The sequence below is a fragment of the Dipteris shenzhenensis genome, chromosome 16 (assembly GCF_047967505.1).
Source record: "Dipteris shenzhenensis isolate YYH24624 ecotype China chromosome 16, Dip_SZ_1.0, whole genome shotgun sequence".
NCBI classification, from domain to species: Eukaryota; Viridiplantae; Streptophyta; class Polypodiopsida; order Gleicheniales; family Dipteridaceae; genus Dipteris; species Dipteris shenzhenensis.
The window spans coordinates 28,144,176-28,160,776 of NC_141611.1; the positions used below are offsets into that span (position 1 = coordinate 28,144,176).

The following is a 16,601-nucleotide window of genomic DNA, read 5'->3' on the forward strand; positions in this document are numbered from 1 at the left end:
GATTAGTATTTGATGAAACCTCTTCATCAAAACCCCTTCTAGTCATAAGCAGCCGCTCCAAACCTAGCACATAAAATGAATTAAGATAAAATCTAGTTTGCTACTTTTCATCTCAATCAATGTGTAGACTAGTTATACGACTAGATACCTTATAGGATACAACACCAAACAAGCTAATTGAAACCATGCTCTAAAAATTAGCTCCCAAATGGAATTAGCCTCTGCAAAACCTATCATCGATATTCATCTCATACATATCCATACCTATTTCATCCATTGATAGAGGGTAGGGTCACTCTTGTTGAGTCATTTTGCATTTTGGGTTACTGATTCAGGACAGTTGCACATATTCGACTCGCATGCCACCTTGTAAAGTCACTAGTTGACTATTTTGCATTGGTTCTTGCACTATCTTCTTAAGTCTTGTAAAGGCTCCCGCTATCACTGGCAATTAGTTGCTATTCATATATATGTTTTGATTCTTGGTTCATACAACTTGCTATGGTGAATCACATAATGATTTCATATTTCTTGATCAAAGTAGCAAGCTTGATAATAAAAACTATGGCAATTGGAAGTTTAACATGTTAGAATTATTCAATTGAAGAACTTGTGGGATATTGTCACACTCACGGATGATGAAAAGACATTTGAGCCTACCTTGACAACTTCTCTTACCACAAATCAACAACTAAACCTCATAAAGTAGCAAAAATATTGGGATACAAAGGCACAACTTGCCTTAAATATCATCAATTTTAATGTGAAGGATATGATGACCCCTCTTCTTCGTGGTCAGACCTCAGCTATCACTGCATGGAAGACTTTAAAAGGATGGTACAATGCCAACAACATTCTCTTCTTAGAGAATGAGTTGATGAACAACAACCCAATGCTTCCAAATCAATCAGGTCCTGACTTCTTGCTTAGATTAAAGGACCTTGGAGGTCAACTCACATCATTTAGACAAGAGGTCAAAGAAGAGATACTAGTCTAGATTGCACAATCAATGGCTTAGGACCATACTATGGGCAGTTTGTGACTACATTAGTCACTCGAGATACACCTCCATCATTTTAACTCATGTTAGACATGCTCATGCAGGAGAAATTGAGATAAGTTCTCAAAACAATTTCCAAAAATGATGACAATGCATTCACAGCAAGAGGATGAGTAAGAGGTTTGTACATAATAAGAGGCAAGAATTTGGATGCCCCAATAACCAAGGCAAAGGTTTGTATCAAGGCAAGTAGGCATCATCTTCATTGACTCAAAATCATAGTCCTCCTGCCAAGAGGGAGACATGGAATTCCAATGGTAGATGTGATACTAGAAGAGGAGGAAACCAAAGAAGTACTCCTAGATGAGAGGGAAACGACACTTATTGTGGCATATCAATCCATTGGAAACCAAAGTGTAGGAAGGAACAATCGGATTTATCCAATGCAAGCTAGCTAAACACGTCTCACAAGTCTCGCGGAGGCGACAGTCATCAATGGCAATCCACCCACTATGCCTATGATTAAAATAATTCTCAAGACTATCAACACAAATTTTGATCTCACACTATGCTCAATCTAAGAAGTCCATGACTCAAACAAAGAAGGATGAAGACACATGGTGGTTTGTGACTCTGGTGTGAGCAAGCACATGGAACCTAAAAAAGAATGGTTCTCCGATCTCCATCCCAACAAGAACCCGAGAGAGAATGTCATGAGGGGTGATGACACAGCCCACAAAATAAAAGGGATTGGCAACATACCCTTGCACAATAATGTAGGCACCATAAGAAGTAGTGGAGATGCATTCTATGTCCCCACAATGGTCGAGAACCTTCTCTTTGTTGGAAAGATGACTAAGAGGGACATGGAAGTCATCTTCAACAAGTATGGATGCACTGTGAGGGAGCTCAAGAGTCTCAGAGGATCCATCATTGCATAGGGTGTCAAGATTGGAAGAATGCTCAAGATTTCTTCTATCATTCTAATCTAGAGAGCCTAGTAGCTCATCATTAGAGTCAAGATGCTTATTTGAGTACATTTTGGCACAAGAGGTTTGGTCACCTCAACTTCAAAAGCCTTGTATCCCTTAATAAGATGAACATGGTAAAGGGGCTTCCATGGTTGTACTTTAAAAAGGATGTATGTGAGGTTTGTTGCATGGGTAAGAAACACAGACATCCCCTTCCAACATCTTCAAGTCAAAGTGCCAACATATTTCAGATCATGCATTCTGATTTGTGGGATCCAACTGCTATATAGTCTATTGGTAAGTCTTTGTACCTCATCACCTTCATACATGATTACTCAGAGAAGACCTAGATCTTCTTCCTGAAATAGAAGTCTAATGCATTCAATGCTTTTAAAGACTTCAAAGCCTTAGTAGAAAAGTAGACTGGCAAGTACCTGAAGGTTCTCCATTGTGATAATGGAGGTAAATATAAGTCCATAGGTTCAACGCCATACAGTTCTCCATTGTGACAAGGGAGGTGAATATAAGTCCATAGAGTTCAATGCCTATTGCATGCATTATGGAATCACATCAGTTCACATATAGATATACTCCTCAACAGAATGGGTTGCTAAGCAAAAGAACAGGGTCATTATTGAGTCATCTAGATGCATGCTTGATGAGGAGAATGCTCCTAGATAGTATTAGGCCAAAGCATGTGACATAGTTGTGTACTTGATGAATAGGATCCCCAATGCTTTATTCCAAACCATGACACTAGAAGAGACATTCATAGGAACTAAGCCCTTTATTAATCACTTGTGACTGTTTGGATCTTTTATTTATGCTCATGTTCTCGACGATGAACTCAGGAATAAACTTGATGTCAAGCCCATCAAGTGCATCTTTTTAGGAGATGCTACAGAATCAAAGGCATACAAACTCTATGATCCAAATAAGTAGTGATTGATCATATCTAGGGATGTTATCATTAATGAGGCAATTTGATAGTCCTGCTATAGTTTTCCCTCTACCTCAACTAGTAGTGCCAATGATTCATCTGATTTCTTTACCTATAGACTCAAATAGTATGTAGTCCATATTGACCAATCAAAGTAAAGGCAAAGAGGAGGTCCTTAACACAGTGGATACAGCCACTGCCATAGTCATCAATGAAGCCCTTGAGAGTTCTACTTCTAATCTTTGAAAATCTGGTCGTGATTGAAAGGAACCTTAGAGGTGGACCTGCAAGATCAACTATACATTTATGGCCAAAATGATGGTATTTGATAAGCCAACATCCTTCTAAGATGAAATACAAGTCATTGAGTGGAAACATGCAATGGATGAAGAGTACAATGCTCTTCTCAAGAACTAGACTTGGACCTTGACACATCTTCTAGCACAAAAGAAGCCCATAGTATGTAAGTGGGATTACAAAGTAAAACTCATCCTAGATGGAGAGGTTGACACCAAGTTTGCAGCCAAGGGATATGCCCAAGAGTATGGTACAGATTATGAGAAGACCTTTGTACTAGCTACAAACATGACCACCATCAGTATAGCCATAGCTGTTGTAGCTCACTTTGATTGGCCCATTCATCAGATTATTGCAAAGAATTCCTTCTTTGATGGTTTTTGGATGTAGTTCAAATCTACATGACACAACCTCCAAGGTATGCTTTTAGCAGGATGGAACACGAGGTCTGCAACTTGTAGAAATCACTCTATGGTTTGAAATAGGTCCCTTGTGCATGGAATACAAGGATTCATTTGTCACTGTCTAATAGCTAGTTTTCATCCATCATATTCAAATCCATCTCTTTCTATTAGAAAGACTACAAAAAACATCCTTCTTATAGTGCTTTATGTTGATGACTTGATCATCACTAGTTCAAATGTGCATTTCATCTCAAATCTAAGAGTCATCACACCTCAGAGTTTGACATGAATGGTATGGGAGAACTCCATGATTTTACCAAGATCACAAGCATTACACTTTCTTAGGGCAATTATACTCAAATGGTACTTAAGCAATTTCATTTACATGATTGTAAGCCACTCCCTACTCCTATGGAATGAAACATGAAATTGTCCAGCACTTGACAATTCTCCAAATTTAGATCCTCCTCAATACAAGTAGCTCATTGGCAACTTTATCTACTTGACTATGACCATGTCTAACGTTTCTTATTTGGTTAGTGTGGTCATTCAATTCATACAAAATCTCAAGAAGACTCGCCTCCTTGCAGCAAAGAGAGTAGTCATATACCTTCATGGTATATGGGATCATGAACTACATTATGCTAAGTCATTTAACTTACACTTCCATGGATATACAGATGCTGATTGGGCATGAAGTTTAAATGACAAAACATCCACCAGTGGATCTCCCACTCTCATCTCCATTTTATCACCACTGATAATTGGACTCCCACTAATTGAGCATAGGATATTTTGCTCCTATAAGGAGTTTATAACCCTTTCTTTTTGTTATCTAGATGGTGTAAAAAGACCAACATGAGTTTCTTGAATACCAAATCACATAGCTGGTACATCCATCATCATTGATTCACCTCTATGATCCATGATTATATGTATTTTGTCGCTACTGCTCCCTTTCGGCCAGAGTTGCCTAGTGTGGTTGAGCACAACGTGACGTTTGTAACCTGATAGTTCAAGGTTTCTTTTCCCTTATGGCTAAGTTAGTCCGTGCCCTGTCCACCCGTTTCTCGCCCCGTTCTGCTTCCACTTCCACTGAGATTACAGATTCCAAGCACACTTGGAATCTGCCAGTTATTGATCCTGAAGACATCTATAAGTTTCGTATGTTTCAGTATAAAGCTCTACGCCACATCAAGATATCTGAGGTTTGCCTCAATGTCGCTGATGAAGGAACAACTGGCGTTTACCTCCCCTTGTTCTCCCAGAATGAGATTGATCAGTTCACTCGGTCTGGGTATAATTATATCCATTATGGTTGTTTTATTCTTGCTATAGAACCTCTCTTCCGTTCTGGTGTAAATGCTACATGTATGGTCAGCCTTGTAGATACACGCCATTTGACCATTCGTGATGCCCGTATTGGTTTGCTTCATGGTTCACTTAATCGTGAACCTGTCTATACCATAGTCTACCCCAATTTCAAAATGTCTCTTGCAGATCCTCATCTGTCGACTGCCCTTCGTCTCTATGTGCATATCCAAGGGCTCCAAATGAAGTCAGGTTCTGAACACTGCGCAATTCATGTGCGTAGTATTAATTATCTGGTTTCTACCATCAATCCCGTTCCTCGCAATATTCGGACGGGTGATGAATGTATTCTTTATGGTGCGTCCAACGCCGAACTGACGCGTTTCAAGTTCGATGCCTTACCCATGCCCACAGAGTGGGATATGGATTATCAGCAAATTGCCAATGAAGCTGATGCCCTGCAAGCGCCGTTTACAGTAGAAGATACTCCAACGCGTTCACTCATCCGCAGGCGAGCTTCTCCCTCCACGAAGAAAGTTGTAAGGCTCTCATTCCCCTCTTCATCAACAGTTTCGATTCAGAGTAATCAGCCAGTTTCCGATATTGGCTCTGAACCTCAAACTATAGGGAAAAAGAAAAATAAGCACACAACTGAGGCAAGGAATCAATTCAATACAGTTGCAGCACATCTTGGAAAAATGCCCGACAATGCACAATCAAAGTCATGTTAAGTGTAAAGTGAATCATTGGTATTTTGACAAGGACTTTGATGCATGCCTCATATTCCTTTGAGAGAAAGAAAAAAAAAACTAAAGGAATAAAGGAAAATAAAAATAAATAAATGCATACAAGAAAAAAAGGATGGGAGAAGGAAAGAAAAAGAAAATGATACTATAAAAGAAAAAAATAAAGACAATGGCAATAAATAAAACTTTATTTGTGCGATGAGACAAGAATAATATCATGGTTCTAACCATGAATCCAAAAAGTAGTAAATAGAGGGTTTGACTACATGTGTCAAGAATAAGATCATGGATCTAACCAAGCACAAGATCATGGTTTTAAACATGAAGTCAAAAATTAATAAATAGAGGGTTTGACTACATGTGAATTTAAACTAGGTAATGACTCTATATTGTTGGGTTAAGAACATAAAATACACTATCATCTTTCAAAAATTGACCCAAGATAGCCTCTTTGGAATTCAAAAGTGCTAACCATTATATGTTTGCCAAAGCATTGACAAGACAAAAAGGAAGATCCACTATCTCTTACAAGATTGCACCACTCATCTAATCATGTGACAAGAGAAATTTCAGGTCCAAGAAGCCAAAAGGATAGATCGATAGGCACAACCAATAGTACAGGAAGACAACGGTGACAAGGAAGAAGTACCATATTAGGAAGACTACATTGATCACCTAAAAACTTTAGAGAAGTAGCCCTTAAGGCATTTGACAATAATATTTTAACAAGAGTCAACAGGTTAGCCAATCGTGGAACTACTTTTGGGGTGTGAGACCATGTGTGTTGGTAGGGGGATTACAAAACCAATGGCATGACCTCATGATCTTGGATAACCTATACGCTCATCCATTTTTTTATTTCATGATCATTATAATGGGTCCCAAGATCTAGAGTCTAAGGATAACTATAACATATATGTTTATATTGATTTGGAGCTAGATAATCATACTTATTATGATTTATGGCCTCAACCATAATTTTAGAGAATGGTGACACCGAGGTAAATAAGATAATCTGTCATGTTCACACAAAGATAGGAAAGAATAGGATACTCTCTCATGTTCCGTCCATATGTTCTTAGAATAGATTGGAAAGAATACGATCGTTCATATGTTCATAGAGAGCGAACTAGTGAACAACTTGCTTTAGATGAACAAGACAACCACACCTACTTTTCTTGATTATTTTTTGGTTGTAACTTGGGTAGGTCGCTGTCCCCAATCAATTGCCCCCAATCAATTGTCTCGTGTGACTGCTCTCTATAGAATAAACGATTGACGGTATTATATATACGAAGAACTAGAGCGGTTCGATATTTGTGGAAGTTTGTAGTCTATGGTCCTAGCTATGGCCTCCAACGTGTTCTTCTACCTCTTCATCTTCTGCTTGGCCTTCATCCTTACCCTCGTCCACTCTTCTGGTGACCTCCCAGGCTTGCTCAGCTGCCTCCAGGACGATGGTGGCCTTCACAACTTCACCACCCTCGCCTCCGACCCTGCCACTTTTTACCGCCTCCTTGACTTCTCCATACAAAACCTCCGCTTCCAAGAGCCCGGAGTGCCCACTCCCTCTGTTCTCATCCTTCCAAACTCTCCCCAGCAAGTGCAAAAAGCTCTCTCCTGCTCCCTCGACAACGGATGGGAACTGCGTGTGCGCAGCGGAGGACACGACTACGAAGGCCTTTCCTTCATTGCCGATCGCCCCTTTGTGGTCATTGACCTGATGAACCTGCAATCCGTTGAGATTGATTTAGAGTCCAGGACAGCATGGACTGAAGCTGGAATTACGCTGGGGCAGCTCTACTATGCGATATCACAAAGGACCTCCGACTTAGGATTTCCCGCCGGTGTCTGTCCCACTGTGGGAGCCGGTGGACACATAAGCGCAGGGAGAACCGATAGGGAGGAGCTCAATGAACTGATCTTCAGATGGCAGACAGTGGCTCCTCTAACCGCACCTGAGAACATCCAGATTGTTGTGTATCTGTACGGGGGTGGCACCGTCGAAGGAAACCTCGGTGCTCTGTTCTATGGGTATCATTTGGGGCCTCTAAATGAGACTCTTGCACTAATGAACGATATATTTCCTGAGCTTGAGCTCACGGCTGGGGACTGCCTGGAAGGGACCTGGATAGAAGCAGTGGCCAACGTAGGACGTGTAAACAGCCCGAGCAGACTGGCAGATAGATTCAACACGGCGAAGAATTTTTTCAAAGCCAAATCTGATTACGTGCAACATCCCATTCCGAGAGAAGGATGGGCAGGAGCCTTTGACTTCCTAGAGGCAAATCCAAGCTTGGGAAGCTTGCTTTTGGAACCGTATGGAGGGATGATGGCGAGAATACCTGCAGATAGCATCGCTTTCCCACACAGAGCTGGGAACTTGTTCGTCATACAATATCATGCAGATTGGACAAACGATACAGGATCGCCAGAACAGTTCCTCCTCCCTTGGACGAAAAGATTATACAACTACATGGCTACATATGTATCGCAGAATCCAAGGCAAGCGTATGCTGGCTACTTGGATCTTGACCTGGGCACCAATTCTAGCTTTGCACAGGCGCAGACTACTTGGGGCCAAAGCTATTTTTCTCAGAACTTCTATCGTTTGGCAGAAATTAAGAGCCGTGTGGATCCGAACAATGTGTTTCGCCACCCTCAAAGCATCCCACTGCTGGAAAATTATAATCCTCAGGTGGAGGATTCTTTGCTACCGCCTCATAGCAACTTGGTAATTTCAGTCTGAGGTTTGGCTATGAATATATCTTCTGTTGCTCCGATCCCTCTATTTTCTCGCACTCGACTCTCGGTCCTCTCAATGTATCAGTTGTCTTCTTCATATCAAGACTCGAATCGCTGATGTTATGTTCACGTGATTTCTAATATCTGAGCTCCTGGGTCTGTATGGTCTGAATTTGTAGTTCAAGATGTAACATGACAAAGTCTATCGTCTCGCTACATGGAAGTACGATCTAAACCAACGATGAGACATTTGCGTTCGCTTTGTCAATGTAGACTAGGCAGTTCTGTGGACTTGATTTAATGTTATAGTCTAAACATGTCACGCATGCTTTCCTCAGGAACATCGTGGGGCATTCCACGGGATGCACATTCGTGTGACACGGACTATGCTCACGTGACATTTAAGAGCGGAGGAACTTTCCTAGATGTTCCTTGGGTCCCTAGGGAATAGGCTATAGTGAGGACATCAAATTTTTTTTGAAAGGGAGAATTCTGAGATTTGAGGAATTAAACATTTTGGCATTATGAGTGTTCAATTTCTTGGGTGAACGTGATTAGCAAGTGAAGTTTTTTTGGTGGAGCAAAATACGTGCTATGGCGGTGCTTGTGATGGGCATTGTGTGCAGCGAGAATCCATTCGCATCTTCCTCTTTTGAGAATTTGTGTTTTCATTATCAGGTTTTAGCTTCACGGGGTTCTCTGGCACATTGGATGGTTGTAGGACTGTTGTAACAATTGTCTTAGTGCCTTTGTGAGGCACCCAAGTTAGTCCTCATGGTTCTTGGCCTGCCTTGGTTCAGCGTTCCAATCCCACAAAAGAAATTATATTCTCGATGTAGCTGTATGTGATCGCAGTTCAAGGGGTCTACATTCTTCTATGTATGCGCTCGGTGAAGATCAGTTAGATGGCTCGACAGTAGATGACAGAAGGACATCTTCAATTCGTTCTACTTTTTGCACTTGCTTCTCTCTTCTAATCGGACTCGCGGTAATCGTCCACATTTAATATTATATTTAGATACTTGATTCTCACCATCACCATGATGGTCTCTATTCGTCTTCATGGGTGCCTCACACTTATGTAGGCATGCTTCAGTCGATAGAAGTGCCTATGAGGACTTGGCACAATGTTCCAAGAGTCATCCTCGAGTCATCCATCAGTCCCTACCATCAAAGCGTTTTAGGGCAAGCCTAGTGAATATTATTCACCTTGTTTTTTTCCTTTTGGATTTTCAACCATGGGCCTTAATGTTGGCCACTCACACATGGCCCAAAACCTAAAAATCTAACCGAGTAGAGCCGAGGTCCCACTCCCACTCCCTCCTAGCCATGTTGCCTCTCTCTCCTCAAAAGGGCTAACGGGATGTGAGAGAGGCTTCAGTACCATCTTTTATATACCCCCGTATATACCATGTACATTGATAGCCTTGCATGCTTGTACATTGATAACCTTGCATGCTTATGGAATTTGTATACATGATCTTCGTGTCATCTACATGCTACACATTAGGGGAGAATTGGGGTCTCAAAAGGGCCTCCAATTAGTGTTTCCTAATTTCAAGAGATTAGAGAGTGATTTGAGGTGTACCAATGAGAGTGCTAGAAGGTGTGAGGCAATGGTATGTTGAGGTGGAGTGTGGGAAGGCCTGCAGAGAGCCCCTATTGGTTGCTCCCCTTACATTAGGGACCACCGAAACCATCCCCCCCCCTCTTAACCCATGTTTGGCCCTCCTACTAGGTGCACCTCCCCCACATGAGCCCAAAACTGCCTTCAATGGGATGGTAGGGCCCTTTTGGTGAATTTTTCTTCTCCCCTCCCTCTTTCTAGGGCCTCTTCCCCCCACTGTTCTGGTCCAGCCTACCAAATCAGTCCATTTGAACCAAATCCCATGCATTTTTTCTCTTCCCCCTCTTTCGCTACTCCCTCCTACTTTGGCCTGCTTGCTACAGCTCCTCTCTCTCTCTCTCTCTCTCTCTCTCTCTCTCCCTCTCTTGTGCCGCTGTTCGAGCTGCTCTGTCCCTCTCCTTCTTTCTCTCATGTTCCTCTGTTGCTATTGCTCTGTCTCTCTCCTTCTCCCTATTTTGTGCCTCTGTTGGAGCTGCTCTGTCCCTCTCCTTCTCCCTCTCCTGTCCTTTTCTTGCTGCTACTTTGTCCCTCTCCTTCTCCCTCTTTTGTGCCTCTGTTGGAGTTGCATTGCCCTATGTAGGAGTCCCATTCTTGCTGTTGCAACCTCTACAAGCATGGTGAGGAGCAAGGCTACAAGACCACACAATGATGCGACCTCTTGTGTCTTCCACAACACCAAAAATGCATTGGATGAGTGGATCCCTTGCACCTACAGCTGAAATGACTAGTTAGTGATGTAAGGATCGGCCAAAGGTCCACATAAGCTTCCCAAGAGCAAGAAAGGTGACATCTTGCATGAGTGGAAGGGGTGCATCTTAAAGTTTAAGTTTGGGAAGAAAGAATGGCTTGCAAAAGTACAACATGTTTACATGGGAAAAGGTATGTGGCTTCCTCCATCATTCTATCAATCTAGGATACCATCACACTGTGAGCCTTTCTTCTATGTACATTTTTCACCTATAAGTGTAATGAGTCTATTTGGAAATTTTGTGTTTGGTTTCTAAGAGCTCTTATTCATGATGGCAGATGTTTTTCCTTTGGACTTCGAGAAGTGGGAACTAGTTGAATCATTCATAGGCAAGTTCACTGCAATTCATGAGGATTTAGGTGAGCAAATGCATGCCGAGGAGAAGTTGGACTCCTTGCAAATGAAGAATGTGTATTGGTATAATGCAACATACATCACTCCAATGACATCATCAAGCTATGGCGGTTTGTAAACCATTGCACCACCACAACTTCAAGACGTGGATTGCAATAATGTGGACTCGAGGACATTGCACTCGTACAAGGACAAGATTGCAAAGGATGTGGGCATGGCCATGAAGTTTACATTTGAATCCAAATGGGCAAGGTTATCTTGGTTTATGCCTCTGCACGTTTTTGCTTCTTTATTTCAGAATATACATATGCATAGAACAAAAACTATGTGGTCCTGCAAGCGTGTAGATGAAAATGCTCTTGAAGATTTACTTGGGATGAATTGGGGAACCAGGTCAGGTGACCAAAAGGGTGATGTGTTTTAATGTCATGCATGTAAAGACAATGTGGTTATTAGATACCATTTGTCATGCCAAATGTTGTATTTGTTAGATATCAATGCTCCACTCTCGTGTAACTACACGGGAACCAGCTAACTCTACTTGTAAGCCCCCCATATGAGGAGAAGGTATTTGAGTAGCTCGGTTATCTGGTAGGTCCTAGTTTGGACACCAGATGAGGGCTATGTGTGGCCTGATGGCTAGACGGCTTCAGATAGAGTTAGCACAATGTTCCAAGAGTCATCCATGAGTCCCTACCATCAAAGCATTTTAGGGCAAGCCTAGTGAATATTATTCACCTTTTTTTTTCCTTTTGGATTTTCAACCATGGGCCTTAATGTTGGCCACTCACACGTGGCCCAAAACCTAAAAATCTAACCTAGTAGAGCCGAGGTCCCACTCCCACTCCCTCCTAGCCACGTTGCCTCTCTCTCCTCAAAAGGGCTAACGGGATGTGAGAGAGGCTTTAGTACCATCTTTTATATACCCCTGTATATACCATGTACATTGATAGCCTTGCATGCTTGTACATTGATAACCTTGCATGCTTATGGAATTTGTATGCATGATCTTCATGTCATCTACATGCTACACATTAGGGGAGAATTGGGGTCTCAAAAGGGCCTCCAATTAGTGTTTCCTAATTTCAAGAGATTAGAGAGTGATTTGAGGTGTACCAATGAGAGTGCTAGAAGGTGGGAGGCAATGGTATGTTGAGGTGGAGGGTGGGCACGCCTGCAGAGAGCCCCTATTGGTTGCTCCCCTTACATTAGGGACCACCCAAACCATCCCTCCCCTCTTAACCCATGTTTGACCCTCCTACCACGTGCACCTCCCCCACATGAGCCCAAAACTGCCTTCAATGGGATGGTAGGGCCCTTTTGGTGAAATTTTCTTCTCCCCTCCCTCTTTCTAGGGCCTCTTCCCCCCACCGTTCTATCCAGCCTACCAAATCACTCCATTTGAACCAAATCCCACACATTTTTTCTCTTCCCCCTCTTTCTTTGCTCCCTCCTACTTTGGCCTACTTGCTATAGCTTCTCTCTCTCTCTCTCTCTCTCTCTCTCGCTCTATCTATCTCTATCTCCCTCTCCTTTGCCTCTGTTCGAGCTGCTCTCTGTCCCTCTCCTTCTCTCTCTCATGTGCCTCTGTTGCTGTTGTCTGTCTCTCTCCTTCTCCCTATTTTGTGCCTCTATTGGAGCTGCTCTATCCCTCTCCTTCTCCCTCTCCTGTCCCTTTGTTGCTGCTACTTTGTCCCTCTCCTTCTCCCTCTTTTGTGCCTCTGTTGGAGTTGCATTGCCCTATGTAGGAGTCCCATTCTTGCTGTTGCAACCTCTACAAGCATGGTGAGGAGCAAGGCTACAAGACCACACAATGATGCGACCTCTTATGTCTTCCACAACACCAAAAATGCATTGGATGAGTGGATCCCTTGCACCTACAGCTTAAATGACTAGATAGTGATGTAAGGATCGGCCATAGGTCCACATAAGCTTCCCAAGAGCAAGAAAGGTAACATGTTGCATGAGTGGAAGGGGTGCATCTTAAAGTTCAAGTTTGGGAAGAAAGAATGGCTTGCAAAAGTAGTACATGTTTACATGGGAAAAGATATGTGGCTTCCTCCATTATTCAATCAATCTAGGATACCATCACACTGTGAGCCTTTCTTCTATGTACATTTTTCACCTATACGTATAATGAGTCTATTTGGAAATTTTGTGTTTGGTTTCTAAGAGCTCTTATTCATGATGGTAGATGTTTTCCCTTTGGACTTCGAGAAGTGGGAACCAGTTGAATCATTCATAGGCAAGTTCACTACGATTCATGAGGATTTAGGTAAGCAAATGCATGCCAAGGAGAAGTTGGACTCCTTGCAAATGAAGAAGTGTATTGGTATAATGCAACATACATCACTCCAACGACATCATCAAGCTATGGCGGTCTGTAAACCATTGCACCACCACAACTTCAAGATGTGGATTGCAATAATGTGGACTCGAGGACATTGCAGTAATCAACCCATCATCATAGAAGTGCCTCCATGTATCTCCTCTGCAATGGTGGCGGTGATAGGCTGTCTTCATTGGAGTAGGGTATCTGCCCACAATCTCAAGCTGCATGACCGCGACACACTTTGTGGAGGGATTAGTACAAAGAAACAACCAACCTCCTAATAAACTACATAAGCAATATAATTTGAGATCGATACTTACAAATTGGGCCTCCCATGATTCAACACCCCCTGCTCCAAAATGCACGCTTCCATATTCCTCCACCTGGATCCTCCGTGCCTCCACGTGCTGCAGACTGGGGTCCTCCCTTGCTGACTTCATTGCCTTCTTCCACTCACGCTTGTGAGCGGTGTGGGGCGGCCCCCTTGGTGGTTGACCTGCCTCAAGCCTGGCAAGCTCCACTAGTGCCTGCCTCTTAAGCGAAGATCTTTTATTGCTAAGTATCGTAACAATCTTTGACTTGCCCCATTTATCTATGAACTGGCGATTGGGGGGGTTAGGATACCTAGAGCGAACAGTAGCGAGGGTCTCATCAGCCAACCTCTTTGGGTGGTCTTTGTAGTGGATAAAGCAATCTCTGTAATTGTTAGCAATTACAGAGCGCATGAAGGCCATGATGTCCTTCCCCAGCGCATCCATCAAGATGCCTCCTGTCTGAGTGATGTCATAATAAATCGTACCATCACCCAGAGGCACATCTAAATCATCTGAATCATCATCCTCCTCACTGCCACATGGCCCAAAGCATTGTGCCATGCATCCCCCACCGCTCTCCCTGCTACTACGCTTGCTACCCTGTCGTGTCGAGCTCGTACACTGGCCACTCATAGCTGGGGATTGCACGGGACTATGCTGACCACTCGTAGCTGGAGAACCGAGTCTCGACGGCACAGGAGTACGTCGACGGCTCGCTGAGATAGAAGGACCTCCTGACGGCATGGGGGAAGGGGCATAAGATGGGATGGCAGAAGGGACATAAGACGGCATGGGGGAAGGGGCATAAGATGGTACGGGGGAAGGGTCACTTGCTTTTTGTAACTGACTTCATAACCTACCTTAAGAGTAAGGATTTTAGACTCTCTAATCCTAGTACATTGCAATCAATGAGAATGAGAGTGTTAAAGGATTGGGGAAAGAGAGAGAGAGAGAGGGAGAGGGAGAGACAGAGAGGGGGGGGAGGGGGAGAGAGGAGAGAGAGAGAGAGAGAGAGAGAGAGAGAGAGAGAGAGAGAGAGAGAGAGAGAGAGAGAGATGCGATGAGATTATCTAAGTCCATTGGAGAACCAATAGGATCTGTAGAATGAAGGGATTCTACAACCTCACCGACTCCACCACCCACTGCACCTCCAGCACCAACCTCCCCAACTCCATCTCACACCTCCCCAGCTCTAGCTCCAACCGCACCAGCTTCAACTCTATTCTGAACCACCACCTTGACATGTTTGTCATCAAGGACACACAAGCCCAGGTAAGCAATCTGTCACCAGTCATTGGTTTTTCCCTATTGTTAAGGTCAAATGGCCATTCCATAGCTTTCTCTCAAAGACACTCTATGAGTTGTTTTCATTGAGCACAGCACTAAAATAGCTCCAAGAACTAGCAAAAATTGTTGCACAAGGACTAGTAGGACTAAAATAGCTTCAAAATAGGAGTATATTTTCCTTGGTTTAGAAAAGTTATGGTGGTGCATAATGCTTTCTAGTAGGACTAAAATAGCTTCAAAATAGGAGCATATTTTCCTTGGTTCAGAAAACTTATGGTGGTGCAATGCTTTCTAGAGCCATAGCTTGATGATGTCCTTGGAGTGATGTATGTTGCATTATACCAATACACATTCCTCTTTTGCAAGGATTCCGACTTCTCCCCAACATGCATTTGCTTATCTTAATCCTCATGAATCATAGTGAACTTGCCTATGAGTGACTCAAGTAGTTCCCACTCCTCAAAGTTCGAAGGGAAAACATCTGCCATGAATAAGAGATCCTAGAAGTCAAACACAAAATTTCCAAATGGACTCATTACACTTACAAGTGAAAAAAGTACATAGATAGAAAGGCTCGTAGTGTGATGGTATCCTAGATTGACTTAATGATGGAGGCAACCGCATATCTTTTTTCATCTAGACATGTTCCACCTTTGTGAGCCATCCTTTCTTCCCAAACTTGAACTTCAAGATGCGGCCCTTACACTCATGCAAGATATCACCTCTCTTACTCTTGGGAAGCTTACGTGGACCTTTGGCTGATACTTTCATGAATATCCAGTCATTCAAGTTATAGGTGCAAGGCATCCACTCATTCAAAGAATTTTTAGTATTGCGAAAGACACAAGATGTCACAGCATTACATGGTCTTGTAGCCATGTTCCTTACCATAATTGTAAAGGTATAAAAAGCAAAAATGGGACTCCTATAAAGGGTGGTGTAGCTTGGAGGGAGAGGAAAGATCCAACATGAGATAAAAACAACAAGAATGGGACTCCTACAGTAGCCAGTGGTGTAGCTTGGAGGAAGACAGTAGCTCCAATAGAGGCAAAGGAGAGGGAGAGAGGGGAGAGATAGTGTGAGTGAGAGAGAGAGAGAGAGAGAGAGAGAGAGAGGGGGGGGGGTGGGGGGCAGGTAGGAAAGAGGAGCTATTATAGAGAGAGGGAGATAGAGGAGCTACTGTAGCCAAAATGAGTAGAGGAGGAGGGCCTAGATCAAGGGCCTAGATCAAGAGGGGATAGAGAAAGAGGGGGAAGAGGGTAGCTGCAACAGAGGGAAATCCCATATTCAAAAAATGGAGGGAGAAATAGGTTGGACCAGAACAGTGGACTAGAGAAAGAGGGTAGACCACCGAAGAGAGAGGGGGGAATCAAAACTTGCTCTAAGTGTGCCCACCACCTCCTGAATGTCATTTTGGGGCTGATTTGGGGAAGGTGCACATGGAAGGAGCGTTAGGCATGGATTAAGGGCGGGGGGGATGGTTTGGGTGGTCCCTACTATAAGGGGAACAACCAATAGGGGCTCT

General features: G+C 43.1%; 1 pseudogene; it reads left to right on the forward strand.

The window, feature by feature from the left end:
- Positions 1 to 7,017: 7,017 nt before the first annotated feature.
- LOC147892782 (berberine bridge enzyme-like D-2 pseudogene) lies at positions 7,018 to 8,543 on the forward strand (annotated as a pseudogene).
- Positions 8,544 to 16,601: the final 8,058 nt, after the last annotated feature.